A 15,249-nucleotide genomic window follows, 5' to 3' on the forward strand; every position below is an offset into this window, starting at 1 on the left:
GCATTGGCAGAAGTGTGGGTTTCCTTTGAACCCCATGTAGACCACATGTGAGAGAGAGCGGGTGTGAGGGTTGTCTTAACTGCTCTCAGATGGTTCAGACTGGAAGCATTCAATATCTCAGAAAGTGGCTAGCATAAAATCACTGGATTCCCCGGGGCTGCCACATCAAAAGAACTGAAGGTCAGAAGGCCCCAAGGACTGGGATCGCTAAAGAAGCCACAGAAATGCCTGTGTGACATTCACTTCAAACATAGTGGCATTCAAGTAAGAAAAGTCCTGATTCCCTAATCTGACCTCAAAACCCTCCTGGCAAATGGTGAAGGATTTTGACATGGTTGATGTTCACGTTTTAAGGGAGAGATTCGGTCAAGAACAAAGAAGATGCAAGAGCACTCTCTCTCTGAAGACCAGCAGCCCCAGTGCAACATGCTCCAGGTGGAAGATGAAGGGAGAAGTATTACCTTTGAAAAATGTTAGAATTTCATTATTAGACCAGATTAGACATTCTATATATAAAAATGAGACCCTGCATAGACAGGTTTCTATTACTTCTCTGAGATCAGAGAGTCATGGAGCAAATGGAGCAAATTACCTCCACAGTACTGACCTGGCTATGTTTCAGGAATTGTGTTGTTTGATTGCTGTTCTAGGTGGCCCAGTGGTAAAGAATCTGCCTGCTAAACACGAGACCTGGGTTCATTCCCTGAGTCAGGAAGATCCCCTGGAGAAGAAAAGAGCAAACCCCTCTAGTGTTCTTGCCTGGGAAATCTCATGGACAGAGGAGCCTGACAGGCTATAGTCCATGAGGTCACAAAGAGTCGTGACTAAATGAAAACAACAATCAAAGTATTTTGTTTTCTAGTAGTTATCCTTACATTTTTAGCATGTATGACTTAGCAGCAGCAGCAGCATACCTGAGTATGCATGTCTCTACCCTCCTCCGGAACAACACTATGATATTAAAGATAGAAGTTTCTAATAAATTCTTTTAATTTCATTATGCAAAATTTTAGCATAATCCTATATGTTAAATTTGTACCTTTCTAGCTTCTGAGTTTCTTCTTGTTCAAAACAGTTTTTCCCCTCACTGGTGGTGTTCTCTTAGATCTTCTTCTAAACCTTTTATACTTTAATTTCTAAGCTTTAGATTATTGATCAATAAGGACAATTTTTCTGCATATGTAATGTGGTAGGGTTTTTAATTACACACACACACACACACACACATATATACACACATATATATTTAAGTAGGTTCCCAGTAGTCTCAATCACATTTATTTCAGAATCTATTGTTTGTCCACAGATATGGACTGCCACATTTGACATATATTTTAATATATGCCTCTTCTATTTCTAGGTTCTTTATTCTCTTTTCTGCTATTACTATACTATTTTTATATTTGTTTAGTTATCTCTACTCTCTAATATTTTTCCTTTTTTTGAAGGGGATGTGTCATAGCAGATACCTTCTTCCACATGAAATTCAAAAAAAAGTTCTGAAAAGATTTCATTGAAATTACAGTTGAAGATTTCTTACATTTATATGTTCACCCTTGATATATTTCTATTTTTATTTAGTTTTCCCATAAGGGACATGAACCGTCCTTCCAGTCATTTAAGTTTGTTTTTTTTTTAATGTACTTCAAGGGTCTTTTTTTCCTCCCATGGCCACCTTACTTTTGTTGTTATTGAATTCATTCCCAGATTCTGTATAGCTATTGTTGCTCTTGCAGTGAGATTTTCCACATGCAGCAATTTGTTAATACAGACTCCGGGAAGCAATCTTTAGAAAATTTCCTGGGAAACTTAGGTTAAAATGTGTTTGGGGCAGAGCCAAGAACAGGTGTGAACCTCCTCTGAACAATATGGCAAGTGCTGAGCCATTCTGAGACCACAAGACAACCTGTCATTTTTTTCCTTCCACAAAGGTTTTCTGAGTGCTGATTACAAAGTGAGCTTCTCTGGTGGCTCAGATGGTAAAGAATCCACCTGTGATGCAGGAGACCTGGGTTCCATCCCTGGGTTGGCAAGATCCCCTGGAAAGTATGACAAAGTGCCAGGAACTGCTCTAGAATACTGTAGTAACCAACACAAACAACAGCTACAACATGAAACTCTGGGGCTTCTTTTATTTCTTAATAAAAGAGACAGATAATAAGTAAATTATACGATGCCATATAATAAAAACTAAGGAGAAAAATAAAAGAGAAGGGAAATAAGAAGCACTGGAATGGGCTAAAATTTCAGATTGTCTGTACCACTAAAAGAGAAAAAGAACACTAAAAGAAGATGTAAGACAGAACATGGGCAGAGAGAACCAGGTCATATAGTGAGTTGTGCATTCTAGCAACAATGGCACATTTATTCCAAATGGGAAGTCACAGGAAAATTCCAGCAGAGTATGAAGTGATACAACTGAGTTTAACTGTGTTCCTTCAGCTCTGGGTAAGAAATAAACTAAAAACAGATAGCTCTGACCCAGACAGAAGAAGGCAGGAAGGGTGTGGCAATTGTGGCGCTATCCAGTAGCTAAAACAGGAAAGGTTTGCTGACTGAATGAGTAAGAGGTGTGAAAGAAACAGAGGAGTCAGGAATGACGCCATTGCTTTTTGTCTGAACATCTGGAAAGATAGAGTTGCCATTAAGTTAGTGAATGATGTGGACAAAGTGGATTTGGGCACGGATAAGTGTCAGGAGCTCAATTTTGGACATATTATTTAAGAAATACCTTTTAGAAAAAAATAACAGTGAGTTGGCGCTGGTTGAGTTTGGATGTTAAGGCCAGGAAAGATGACACAGATGTGGGAACAATCAGAATACAGGTAGTATTCAAAACTATCAAATTGGAGATCACCTAGCAAGTGATCTCTTGCTTATGTCTATAAAGAGAAGAGAATCAAGGAGAGAAACGAGTACTCTGACATTTAGGAGTCAGGAGGAAAGGATAATTCAGTAAAAACACTGAAAAGAGGGGACCAGGAAGGTAGAAAAGAAACAGCCAAATGTATTGTGCTGTAAGCTAAGTGAGGCATCTGCATAGAAGGGGAGAGAGTGATCAATTGTCTCACATACTGCTGAAAAGTCAGTGGAGATGAGAAATAAGAATTGACCAGCGTCTTCAGCAGCATGGAGTTGGTTGATGACTTTGATAAGGGCAGTTCTGGTGAAATGGTGTAGGGGCAATTCTCTGGAGTGAGCTCAGAAATTTGATGAGAAAAACTATAGACAGAAAATATAGATGACTCTTTCAAGGAGCTAGGTTTCAAGGTATAGAAGGTATATGAGACAGAAACTAGAAGAGAAAGAGTGTAAAGGGAGGCTATTTCCCCACAGGAGAAATTACTACTGATTTGTATGTTCAGGAGAATGAACCACAGGACAAGGAGAAAAAAAAAAAGCAATGTTGCAGGAAACAGAGGAAAAGAGTAAGTGGTGTGATGTCTCTGAGTAAGTGAAAAGATATTGCACTTAATTAACAAGTTAAGGATTGTCTTTGACTACTAGCAAGGACATAAGTAGAGAATATGAACACAATTGCAGGTAGGTAGGTAGATATGGCAGTAGAAACTTGTAGAGTTTTTCTTCTGGTTCCTTCAATCTTTCACCGAAAAAGAAACCAAAATCATTAACTGAAATTAAATATGGGACAGGCATGTGGTGTGTGTTGGAGTCACCAAAGGCATGCTGAAGATGACAAAAGGGAAATGAACGAGGTGGTCATATTGGAGTAGGACTCTTCCAGCCTCAATCTGTGAGTGATGTGTAAAACTTTTCTGATTGAGACCCCCAAATCATTTTTTCTTCTTTGTTACATACATTCTTCCAGTTTTTAGCTGGACATATTATCTTATGGAACATGACAGCCTTCTTCGCAGCTGGGTATGGCTATTTGTCTAAATTTAGTCAGTGAGAACATGTAGAAATGTTACTTGTAATTTCTGAAAAATTTCCTAAAGAAGGAGGGACTGAATTTCTTTCTCTTTTCCTGTTTTCTGTTGTTCAGACTGTAGACAGGATGCTGGGTAGATGACTAGCCTAATTGTACTATGAACTGATTGGTCCAGAATTCTTAGGAATCAGAACCCAAAGCAAACTGAGATGCTAACTCATTATTAGAGAGCAAGAGTAAACAGGAAAGTGAGGCTAGAAAGGAGAAAAGGTAAATATGAAGTGGTATGTTTCTGAGTCAACCACAGCTTCACAAGAAAATATAACTGGTTCCACAATCAGGGGAAAACCTGTAATGGGCAGGACAGGACCCTTTTATCTGCCAGCTTCTTGACATCTCCTCTCATTTCTTGGACACGCTTCTCCTACTGGGGCCTTCACTCCTCTGCCTCGTCTGGGTTGTCGTCCTTGGCCCCAAGGATGCTGGGGAGGCCATACTCTCAGTGTGTCAAGTCAAGTTTTAATGGGCAACGGAGCTGCTCATGTACTTGTCTAATTGGGCCTGGTGGAAGCCCTTATCCCCAGAGAAGGCTGAGACAGCATGGTGGGAAAAGATATGAGGATTAAAACCTGATGATAAAGGGGACTTCCCTGGGTCCCATGGCTAAGACTCCATGCTCCCATTACTGAGGGCCTAGGTTCCATCCCAAGTCAGGGAAGTAGATCCCACATGCTGAAATGAACCATTTCACAGGCTGCAAATAAGACTCAGTACAGGCAAGTAAATTTTTTCAAATAAAGTAAGCATTTAAAAAGAGTGGTGATAGGGCCTCTACCATTGTAAGAATTTTGTGGCTTGTTGCTAGCGCTGCTCTGGCTAGGAACCAGGGTACAGACCCATGGGCTCTTATTCTTACTTTGCAGTCATCAGCTAGGGAGATTGTAGGGAAATGACCTGAGTCTCTATTTCTTCAACTCTTTCAAGAGAATGCTTTTTGGTATAAATAAAAATGGCTGGAAATAATGTTCAGTGTTATTCTTCTTACCTGTGATTCAAGAGGTTCAAGCACCTTCAAAGTCGAATTCCTTTGGTTATATATTTATAGTATGTGTTAGTCACTCAGTCCTGTCTGACTCTGTGAGCTCATGGACTGTAGCCTGCAGGCTCCTCTGTCCAGGGAATAATAAATACTTTGGAAAATATTCATAGTGTAGATGCAATGCTAGATTCTAGATTCTAAGCACAAAAAAAGTCCCCTACATATGAACCTTCAAGTTGTGAACTTTCAAAGATGTGAATGTGCATCTGGTTCCAGCAAGGAGCCAGAATCTCTGTCATCAGTGTCAGGCAGGAGTGAAATTGCAGCTTGCTCTACCTCTCTATTGTCAAGGATCCTTCAGCTTTACCATTTCCCATCACCTCTCCTTCCTCCAGTTGGTAACTCTTCTTGCCTGTTCCCTCGATGCCAGGTGCTGTATGCCAGCTGTGCTGCTATATTACTGTATTTTTCAAGATACTGTACTATAAGATAAAAAACATTTTCTTAATCTTTTGTGTTTGTTTCTTATGTATGGCTTGTGTGAAAAGTATTATAAACCTATTACAGTAGTATATAGTTGATTATACTAGTTCTGTACTTAAGACTAAATTTGCTGGACTTATGAACAAATCAGGCTTATGAACATGTTCTCAGAACAGAACTCATTCATATACAGGGGACTTAAAGCCTGGAGTGTTCTTGCCACGGTGACAGTGAGTCAGGTGAATATCAAAAGATTCAAGTTCTAAAATGCTGCAGCACTGTCAGAGATGTCAGATATCCTTTATACGAAATCTACTTCAATTCCATCATCAAATGGGGAAAAGGGTTTTCAGATACTCTGTTTTGCCATTTGTTGAAACATAAAATTGGAAAAACCCTTTTCTCCATTTTTATACTCTAACCTGTTCTGAAGACTATGAATAAATGGCTCAACCGACTGATTAACTGGTGGAAGGTGACAAAGAAGAGGAAGTCCCGCTTGTCTCTGTAGAAGTGGCAGGTGACTAGAGAACGAAGAAGAGAAAGAGAGATGGTGGGGCCACCTGGTCTCAGGCTGCGGAGAGCGAGGATTGGGCTTGAACGGGCCTTGAAGAAAGGTCACATGTCAGATAAGGCGGTGGGTTGATAACAGTGTGACAGAACTTTTTTAAATGGTTTCAGTGAGGGGCAGGAGAAATCAATTAACCTGGCTTCTGTGGTTTGGATGCAGAAGGCTGATATCCTGTCAGTGTTGCTATAGGCTCCCCTGAGAGACATTTTGGCTCAGAGCGAAGTGCTGCTGTTGACCTTCGTGCTTGTAACATTCAAAGAAAACGGATCAGAAAAAAAGGGAAAGGCTAACCAAGGGATTTGCAGTCCAGCACATGATAAGTTTCTGTTTATTTTTGTTGATGGAATAGAACTAGGAAGTTTGGCCCCAAAGGACAAGAAACCCCAAATAAAAGTGGTTTAAAGACAAAGTTTATTTTCCTCTCACATAAAAGTTCAGGGCTGATACGTATATTGTGGCCGTGTTAGGGATCTGGGATCCTCCTGTCTTTCTGCTTTGCCAGGTATGGCCAAGGTCTGCATGGCCCAACACAGCTGCTCTTATACAAAATGACTCCAGACAACAGGGGACAGAACAGAAAAAGAATGGACCAAGTCCCCTCCCTCTAAGGACAATTCCAAGAAGATGTACATGTATGTAGCCGCCATTTTCTAGACTTCATCTGGAAACTGTGCTGTGATTAGTTGCTCAGTCTTTGAGAACCCATAGACTGTAGCCCACCAGGCTCCTCTGTACATGGGGATTCTCCAGGCAAGAATACTGGAGTAGGTTGCCATGCCCTCCTCCAGGGGATCTCCCTGACCCAGGAATTGAACCAGGGTCTCCTGCATTGCAGGCAGATTCTTTACCAGCTGAGCTACCAGGGAAGCCTCATCTGGAAACTATACCTAGTCAAATGGTCAACCAGAAAGTATACTTAAAAAAAAAAAAAAAACTTTACAAAATTGTATTAGTTTTGCCAAATATCAAAATGAATCCACCACAGGTATACATGTGTTCCCCATCCTGAACCCTCCTCCCTCCCCATACCATCCCTCTGGGTCGTCCCAGTGCACTAGCCCCAAGTATCCAGTATCATGCATTGAACCTGGACTGGCAACTCATTTCATACATGATATTTTACATGTTTCAGTGCCATTCTCCCAAATCTTCCCATCCTCTCCTTCTCCCACAGAGTCCATAAGACTGTTCTGTACATCAGTGTCTTTTTTGCTGTCTCGTACACAGGGTTATTGTTACCATCTTTCTAAATTCCATATATATGTGTTAGTATACCGTATTGGTGTTTTTCTTTCTGGCTTACTTCACTCTGTATAATAGGCTCCAGTTTCATCCACCTCATTAGAACTGCTTCAAATGTATTCTTTTTAATGGCTGAGTAATACTCCATTGTGTATATGTACCACAGCTTTCTTATCCATTCATCAGCTGATGGACATCTAGGTTGCTTCCATGTCCTGGCTATTATAAACAGTGCTGCGATGAACATTGGGGTACACGTGCCTCTTTCCCTTCTGGTTTCCTCAGTGTGTATGTCCAGCAGTGGGATTGCAGAAAGTATACTTTTTAATTGATGTTGGCATGTGCCCAGCTGAGTTCATTGTTATTTAGTCACTAAATCATGTCTGACTCTTTGGTGACCCCATAGATTTTAGACCACCAGGCTCCTCTGTTCATGGAATTCTCCACAAGAATACTGCAGTGGGTCACCATTTTCTTCTCCAGGGAATCTTTCTGACTCAGGGATTGAACCTGCGTTTCCTGCATTACAGGCAGATTCTTTATCACTGAGCCACAGGGGACTCCCATAACAGAGGAAGAAGGGCATAGAGACCTGGGTGGGTGGGGGGGCAACGAGCAGCCTCTGTTGCAAATATCTGAGCCACAGACATTTGGTTTTCTATATCATTTTATAAGTTTGAACAATATATTTGCATTATACTTTTAAAAATTCAGGTTAATTTTTTAAAATAATTTTTAAATGGTATAGCTACTTTATTTATTTTTAATTTTTAGCCACATCCCACAGCATGTGAGACCTTAGTTTCTCAACCAGATTTGGAACCTGTGCCCCCTGCATTGGCTGGCAGAGTCTTAACCACTGGACCACTAAGGAAGTTCCTAAAATTTCAATTAATATTAAAATATATCTTTAATATATAGCATTTTTCTTTTGCCTATTCCCTTAGCATATTCTGGATAGTACAGAAGTAAGAATACAATTTCATATAGATTTTTTAATATCCAGTTTATTCTTGGAATCTGAAAGTCATGGATTTCCCACTGTTTCAGTAGTGATCATATTCAAGTTATATTTTCAGATGAGCATATAAGATGAAATTTATTTACCAAAGTGCTGAGACTATTTCTAAATGACTGTCTTCTATTTTGTTTGCCAGCCCAGGAGAGAAAATAAGACACAGTCCATGCCCCAGGAATTCTGTTTAGTTCAACAGACATGGGACACCCAAACTGTGCCAAGTACTGTGTTCAGCAAAAAGATCCATAGAATTCCACATGGTAACCTTGGACACAGAGGGAGATGTGCTGGGAGTCAACAATGAGATGAAGGACACGATCTGTTACTCACCTAAGTGAGAGTCTATTAAATATTTTATAATTCAATGTTAAATGAAGGAGTGTGCTTAGCCACTCAGTCATTTCCGACTCTTTGAGACCCTGTGGACTAGATTGCCAGTCTCCTCTGTCCATGGGATTCTCCAAGCAAGAATACTGGAGTGGGTTGCCATTTCCTCCTCCAGAGAATCTTCCCAACCCAGGGATAGAACCGGTGTCTCCTGTGTCTCCCGCACTGGCAGGCAGATTCTTTACTGCTGAACCACCTGGGAAGTCCAAATGAAGAAGTATCCAGTATTTTAAAAACATGGGCTTTCTTTTTAGGACAGTAGAGCTTTTACTTCTTCCTCAGCTAGTACTTCTCTGCTAAAATTTTGATCCTTCCCCCCATGCCCTTTTTCCTTTCCAATGTTTTATCTGCACTTCCACAGGTACCGATGCCACAGTATATTTTGAGAAACTGTCCCCCCAACTTTCAGACTATGGAAATGTAGTGAGCTTCATCTCCCCCACCACCCCGTGCCAATTCTGGGTTGAACTTTGCTATTGCTGTTTAGTCACTAAATCGTGTCTGATCCTTTTGCAACTGTGTGGACTGTAGCCTGCCAGGCTCCTCTGTCAATGAGAATTCCCAGGCAAGAGTTCTAGAGGGGGTTGCCACTTCCTTCTCCAGGGGATCCTCTTGATCCAGAGGTTGAAGCTGAGTCTCCTGCATTGGCAGGAGGGTCCTTCACCACTGAGCAACTTAGGAATTTCCAAGCTTTGATGAGTGAACTTCATCTTGCTGACCATTGAGGCTGGTGAGGGAGTGGGTACTTTGTCCAAGCAAAGACAAAGGCACTAAATTTAGAGACTTTTCCTTGCACAATATAGAACAAGAAGTAACTTTCTGCTAAATTAAGAGGCTCTAAGGAAGTCTGACGGAGAAGGCAATGTCAACCCACTCCAGTACTCTTGAATAGGTCGCAACCTATTCCAGTGTTCTTGCCTTGAGAGTCCCAGGACGGGAGAGCCTGGTGGGCTTCCATCTATGGGGTTGCACAAGGTCGGACACAACTGAAGCTACTTAGCAGCAGCAGCAGCAAGGAGGTCTGAATTTGCTGAATGGTCACCCACTGAAGAAAACTGCCTAACAGGGAAGTGGAAGACAACAGGGTGAGGAAAGACTGTGTAGAGGTATGAGAAAGTCCCTGGACACAACTTCTGTCAGTTTCATCCCTGTGTTTTATTTTTCTCTGTTTATTTGAGTATAGCTGATTTACAATGTTGTTTTAGTTTAATGCATACAGCAAAGTGTTTCAGTTGTGTGTTCATCAGTTAACTTCAGTTGCTCAGTCCTGTCTGACTCTTTGTGACCCCATGAACTGCAGCACACCAGACTTACCTGTCCATCACCAAAACCTGGAGCTTACTCAGACTCACGTCCATTGAGTCAGTGATGCCATCCAACCATATCATCCTTTGTCGTCTCCTCCTTCTGCTTTCAACCTTTCCCAGCATCAGGGTCTTTTCCAATGAGTCAGTTCTTTGCATCAAGTGGCCAAAGTATTGGAGATTCAGCCTCAGCATCAGTCCTTCCAATGAATATTCAGGATTGATTTCCTTTAGGATTGACTGGTTGGATCTCCTTGCAGGCCAAGGGACTCTTAAGAGTCTTCCCAACACCACAGTTAAAAAATATCAGTTCTTCAGTGCTCAGCTTTCTTTATATTCCAACTCTCACATCCATACGTGACTACTGGAAAAACCATAGTTTGACTAGACAGACCTTAACTCATAAGTAATGTCTGTGCTTTTTAAAATGCTTTCTAGGTTGGTCATAGCTTTTCTTCCAAGAAGAAAATATCTTTTAATTTCATGGTTGCAGTCACCATCTGCAGTGATTTTGAAGCCCAAGAAAATTAAAAGTCTGTCACTGTTTCCATTGTTTCCCCATCTATTTGCCATGAAGTGATGGGACCAGATGTCATGATCTTAGTTGTTTGAATGTTGAATTTTAAGCCAATTTTTTCACTCTCCTCTTTCACTTTGCTCAAGAGGCTCTTCAATTCCTTGCTTTCTGCCATAAGGGTAGTGTCATTTGCATATGTAAGGTTATTGATATTTCTCCTGGAAATCTTGATGAAGCTTGTGCTTCATTCAACCCAGTGCTTCATATGATGTACTCTACATATAAGTTAAATGAGCAGGGTGACTATATACAGTCTTGATGCACTCCTTTCCCAATTTGGAACCAGTCTGTTGTTCCATGTCTGGTTCTAACTGTTGCTCCTTGATCTGCATACAGATTTCTCAGGAGGCAGGTCAGGTGGTCTGGTATTCCCACCTCTTTAAGAAATTTCCACAACTTGTTGTGATCCACATAGTCAAAGGCTTTGGCATAGTCAATAATGCAGAAGTAGATAATTTTCTAGAATTCTTTTGCTTTTTCAATGATCCAACATATGTTGGCAATTTGATTTCTGGCTCCTATGCCTTTTCTAAATCCAGCTTGAACATCTGGAAGTTCTCGGTTCACATACTGTTGAAGCCTCACTCAGAGAATTATATTTTATATATACACATATATATTTTTATATACACATATACACTTTTAAGGGCTTCCCTGGTGGCCCAGAGGGTAAAGCGTCTGCCTACAATGTGGGAGACCCGGATTCGATCCCTGGGTTGGGAAAATCCCATGGATGGAGGAGCCTGGTGGGCTATAGTCCATGGGGTCGCAAAGAGGCGGACACGACTGATCGACTTCACTTTCACTACACACTTTTAAGGGAGCTTCACTAGTGGCTCTGCGGTAAAGAATCTGCCTGTTTGATCCCTGGGTCAGGAATTTCCCCTGGAGGAGGGCATGGCAGTCCACTCCAGTACTCTTGCCTGGAGACACCCATGGACAGAGGAGCCTGTCGGCCTACAGTTGATAGGGTCGCACAGACAGACGTGACTGAAGCGACTAAGCAGCAGCATATACACTTTATATATGTGTATTTATAAAACACACACACATGTAGAGTGCATAACACTTTTTTTGAGTGTTTTCTATTATCGGTTATTACAAGATATTGAATACAGTTCCCAGTGCTACACAGTAGATCCTTGTTCTTACCTCATACCTAGTCGTCTGTATCTTCTAATCCCAAACTCCTAACGTATCACCATACTTTCTCCTTTGGTAACCATAAATTTGTCTTCTTGTCCGTGAGCCTGTTTATGTTTTGTAAATGGATTCATTTACATCATTATTTAGAGCCCACATATGTATTATGCTATTTGTCTTTCTTGGCCTGACTTTGCTTAGTATGATAGTCCCTAAATCCACTCATGTTGTTGCAAATGATATGATTTCATTTTTATGACTGAATGGTATTCCATTGTGTGTGTGTGTGTGTGTGTGTATGTGTGTGTATACTACATCTTCTTTATCCATTCATCTCTCAGTGGACACTTGGGTTGCTTCCATGTACTGGCTATTGTAAATCATGCTTCTGTGAACACTGGGGTGCATGTATCTTTTTGAATTTGAGTTTCTACCTTTTACAGATATATGCCCGGAAGTGGGATTGCTGGATAGTACAGTAAGTCTATGTTTAGTTTTTTAAGGAACTTCCATGCCCAGCCCAGTATTTTCTATTCCATTTGATAGGAAACTCTTTTAGGAGAGTAAATTGGGTTTCTGCATTTGTGTACAAAAGGGTTCTGACAAATACACGAAAGTGATAAGACTACAGTGAGTAAAGTGCCGGGGATGGTGGTGAAGAATCTATAATTGCTTCTATTTCCATTTTTTTTATATAAGGTTTTTCTGAGCAGAGTTATTTGTAAACAAGTTTTTCTACAAAACTAATGATTCTCTGAAAAATAGCTTGTTGAAGAGCATTACTAATTATATCAATCTCTTGGGGCTACATGGTGTTAAAAATCTCTGAGGAATCTCGCAGAGAAACCTAGTGACAATGTTTGAAAGCAGTGTCCCCAGTTTTACTTGCCTATTACCGCCACTTCTCCTCAGAAACTTCTGTTTTGAGAAACACTGTTTTACAATTTATGTTCTTCAATTCCACCTGAAGGAAGATTCTAGGTCACAGGTTAGTGATAATATTTAAGCATTTTGTGGCCTTAAGGTTTGACTCCTTGATTAAGAAAAATGGAAAAGAAATCTCTCAGAATCACCTAGACAACCTCTTTCTTCATAAAGTCTAAGCCTTGTTAATATATTTTGCTGAACTTTGGGAACAGATGTCATCGCTGTTCAGATTTGTGACATATTAAAGATGACTATTATTCTGGATAATGAACATGGTGCTACATAAAGTCAGCTGGAAAGGTGAAGTTCATCACAAAGTGTCTGAAAGATTCAAGTCAGCCTTTGGCTTACTTCTAATATCAGAGTGCCAAGCCACATTTTGAAAAATAGTATAATTTTTTTTTTTTATTATCACTGGAACAATCCCAATGTTTTAAAACAGTTTAATTATATTTTCAACTTATTTCATGAGCCTGGTATAAAGAAAGCAGAAAGTCATCGTGGAATTAGAACACTTATTCTAATTTATCTATTTTTCATGTTTCCTATATATATAGTGCTGAAAAAGGAAAGAAAATAAAATAATTATAATCAACTGTATTGGGAACTGTGCCACATTTGCTCTTTTATTTGATAGTGGGTTATATAAGAGATTTCGAATATGGTACAAGTATGAGACTGGCAAGAAAATGATAGAAAGATTATAAACAATACAGTATCATTTTATAATTCAATCATTAACAAATTATTGTCAAAGTCCTTTTGCCCCAGAGGTATATTAAATAATCATTATCAGGTTAGTTAAGAAACTGCAGGAGTTCCATGATCAGTTTTCAGAATTTGAGTGTGATTCTCACTTCTCCCTCTTTCTCCTTATCAATAAGGTCTCCCTTGATTGCTCTGAATAAAACTGAATTATTTCCCATCCTCTTCATGCTCTGATCTCTATTCTCAGCTCCACTTTTATTCAGGCATTTATCATTGCATAACATGCTCAATAACCTACTTGTTTATTATCATGTTTGTCCAGAGTACAAGCACTGCAGTATAGGCTTGGACATTTCTGTGTGTCGTTTATTGTTGTGTGCCAAGTACCTAGAACAGAGCCTGACTCATAGTAAGTGTTAAGAAGGACTTGATGTTTGATGCTTAAATGAAGGAATGAACAGAGGACATCATGGAACTCCTTCTCCAACATTTCTTGCCTTCATGATTTCTAGAATCATCTGACACAAATGCTACCTTGATCTTCAATCAAATTGTGCTTATGGAATAATGTCAGAGGCCCATAGAAAGCTGGAATATCTTCTTCAACAATGCCTAAATTAAACCATTAGTAGTCTTCTGCCATCAGTGGGCTTCCCCTTCTTCTTTATTTTGGCCTCTTCTTCCTCCCCTTTCTTTTTTTTAAAGCTGGAAACCTTACCCCCTCCCACCAAGGGAGGTGGGGAATTATAAAACTGAAATACCTATGGGAAGAATAACAGTTCATGTCTAACATTGTAATGAGATCACTACCTGTCATTTCTGTTGTTACTACCTGGATCCAAGTCAGAGGGATCTCCTCGGGTTCTTGGAATATCCTTTTAACTGGGCTCTCAGCTTTATTGTTACCACTCTGAAGTCACTTCTTAGCATGAAAACAGAATGAAAAAGTGAAAGTGAAAGTCGCTCAGTCTGTCTGCTTCTTTGCAACCTCACGGACTATACAGTCCATGGAATTCTCCAGGCCAGAATACTGGAGTGGGCAGCCTTTTTCTCTTCCAGGGGATCTTCCCAACCCAAGGATCAAACCCAGAGCTCCTGCATTGCAGGAGGATTCTTTACCAGCTGAGCCACAGGGAAGCCCAAGTTACCACTCTGAAGTTGCTTCTTAGTGCAACAGAATAATCCTGTTAAAACTTATAACAGATCCCAAGTCTCTTGTGCTCAAAACCTCCAACTGGTACCTTATTTCTCTCATTTTTCAAATATAGCCTACATAGCCCTATATGACCTGCAACTGAATCTCTTACCTGCTCCCTGCTCATCTTGACCTTCTACTGTCCCCTGAACACAACTTAGGATGTTGGCATCATCTATTTTCTCTCTGCTCTTTATCCAGATATCCTCATGGCTAGCTCATTGCCTCTTTCACAATTTTATTTACACACTGCCTTCTCATTGAGCCTTACATTATACCAGGGCTTCCCTGGTGGTTCAGACAGTAAAGAATCTGCCTGTAATGCAGAAGACCCAGGTTTGATGACTGGGTCAGGAAAATCCCCTGGAGAAGGAATGGCTACTCACTCCAGTATTCCTGCCTGGAGAATTCCATGGACAGAGGAGTGTGGTGTGCTACAGCCCATAGGGTTGCAAAAAGTCGGACATGACCGAGTGACTAACACCCTTACTACCCTTTAAAAAAATTGTTACGCCCTTATTACTCTGAAAGCCTCTTACCCTGCCATATTTTTTAAAAAATCTTCTCCATAGCGTGTCTGTCAACTTTGAACATAATACAGAATGTACTTATTGATTGAGTTTACAATTTATTGCCTATCTTCTCCTACCAGGATGTCTATTCCATGGGGGCAGAGATCTTTGTTTGTTGGGGTACATATGTACCCCAAATGCCTAGGACAGTCCCTGGCACATAGCAGAAATTCCAATCATATTCTTTGAAT

Source organism: Bos grunniens, chromosome 1 (assembly GCF_055505025.1).
Source record: "Bos grunniens cultivar Pamir isolate PY7600 chromosome 1, Bosgru_T2T1.0, whole genome shotgun sequence".
NCBI lineage: Eukaryota > Metazoa > Chordata > Mammalia > Artiodactyla > Bovidae > Bos > Bos grunniens.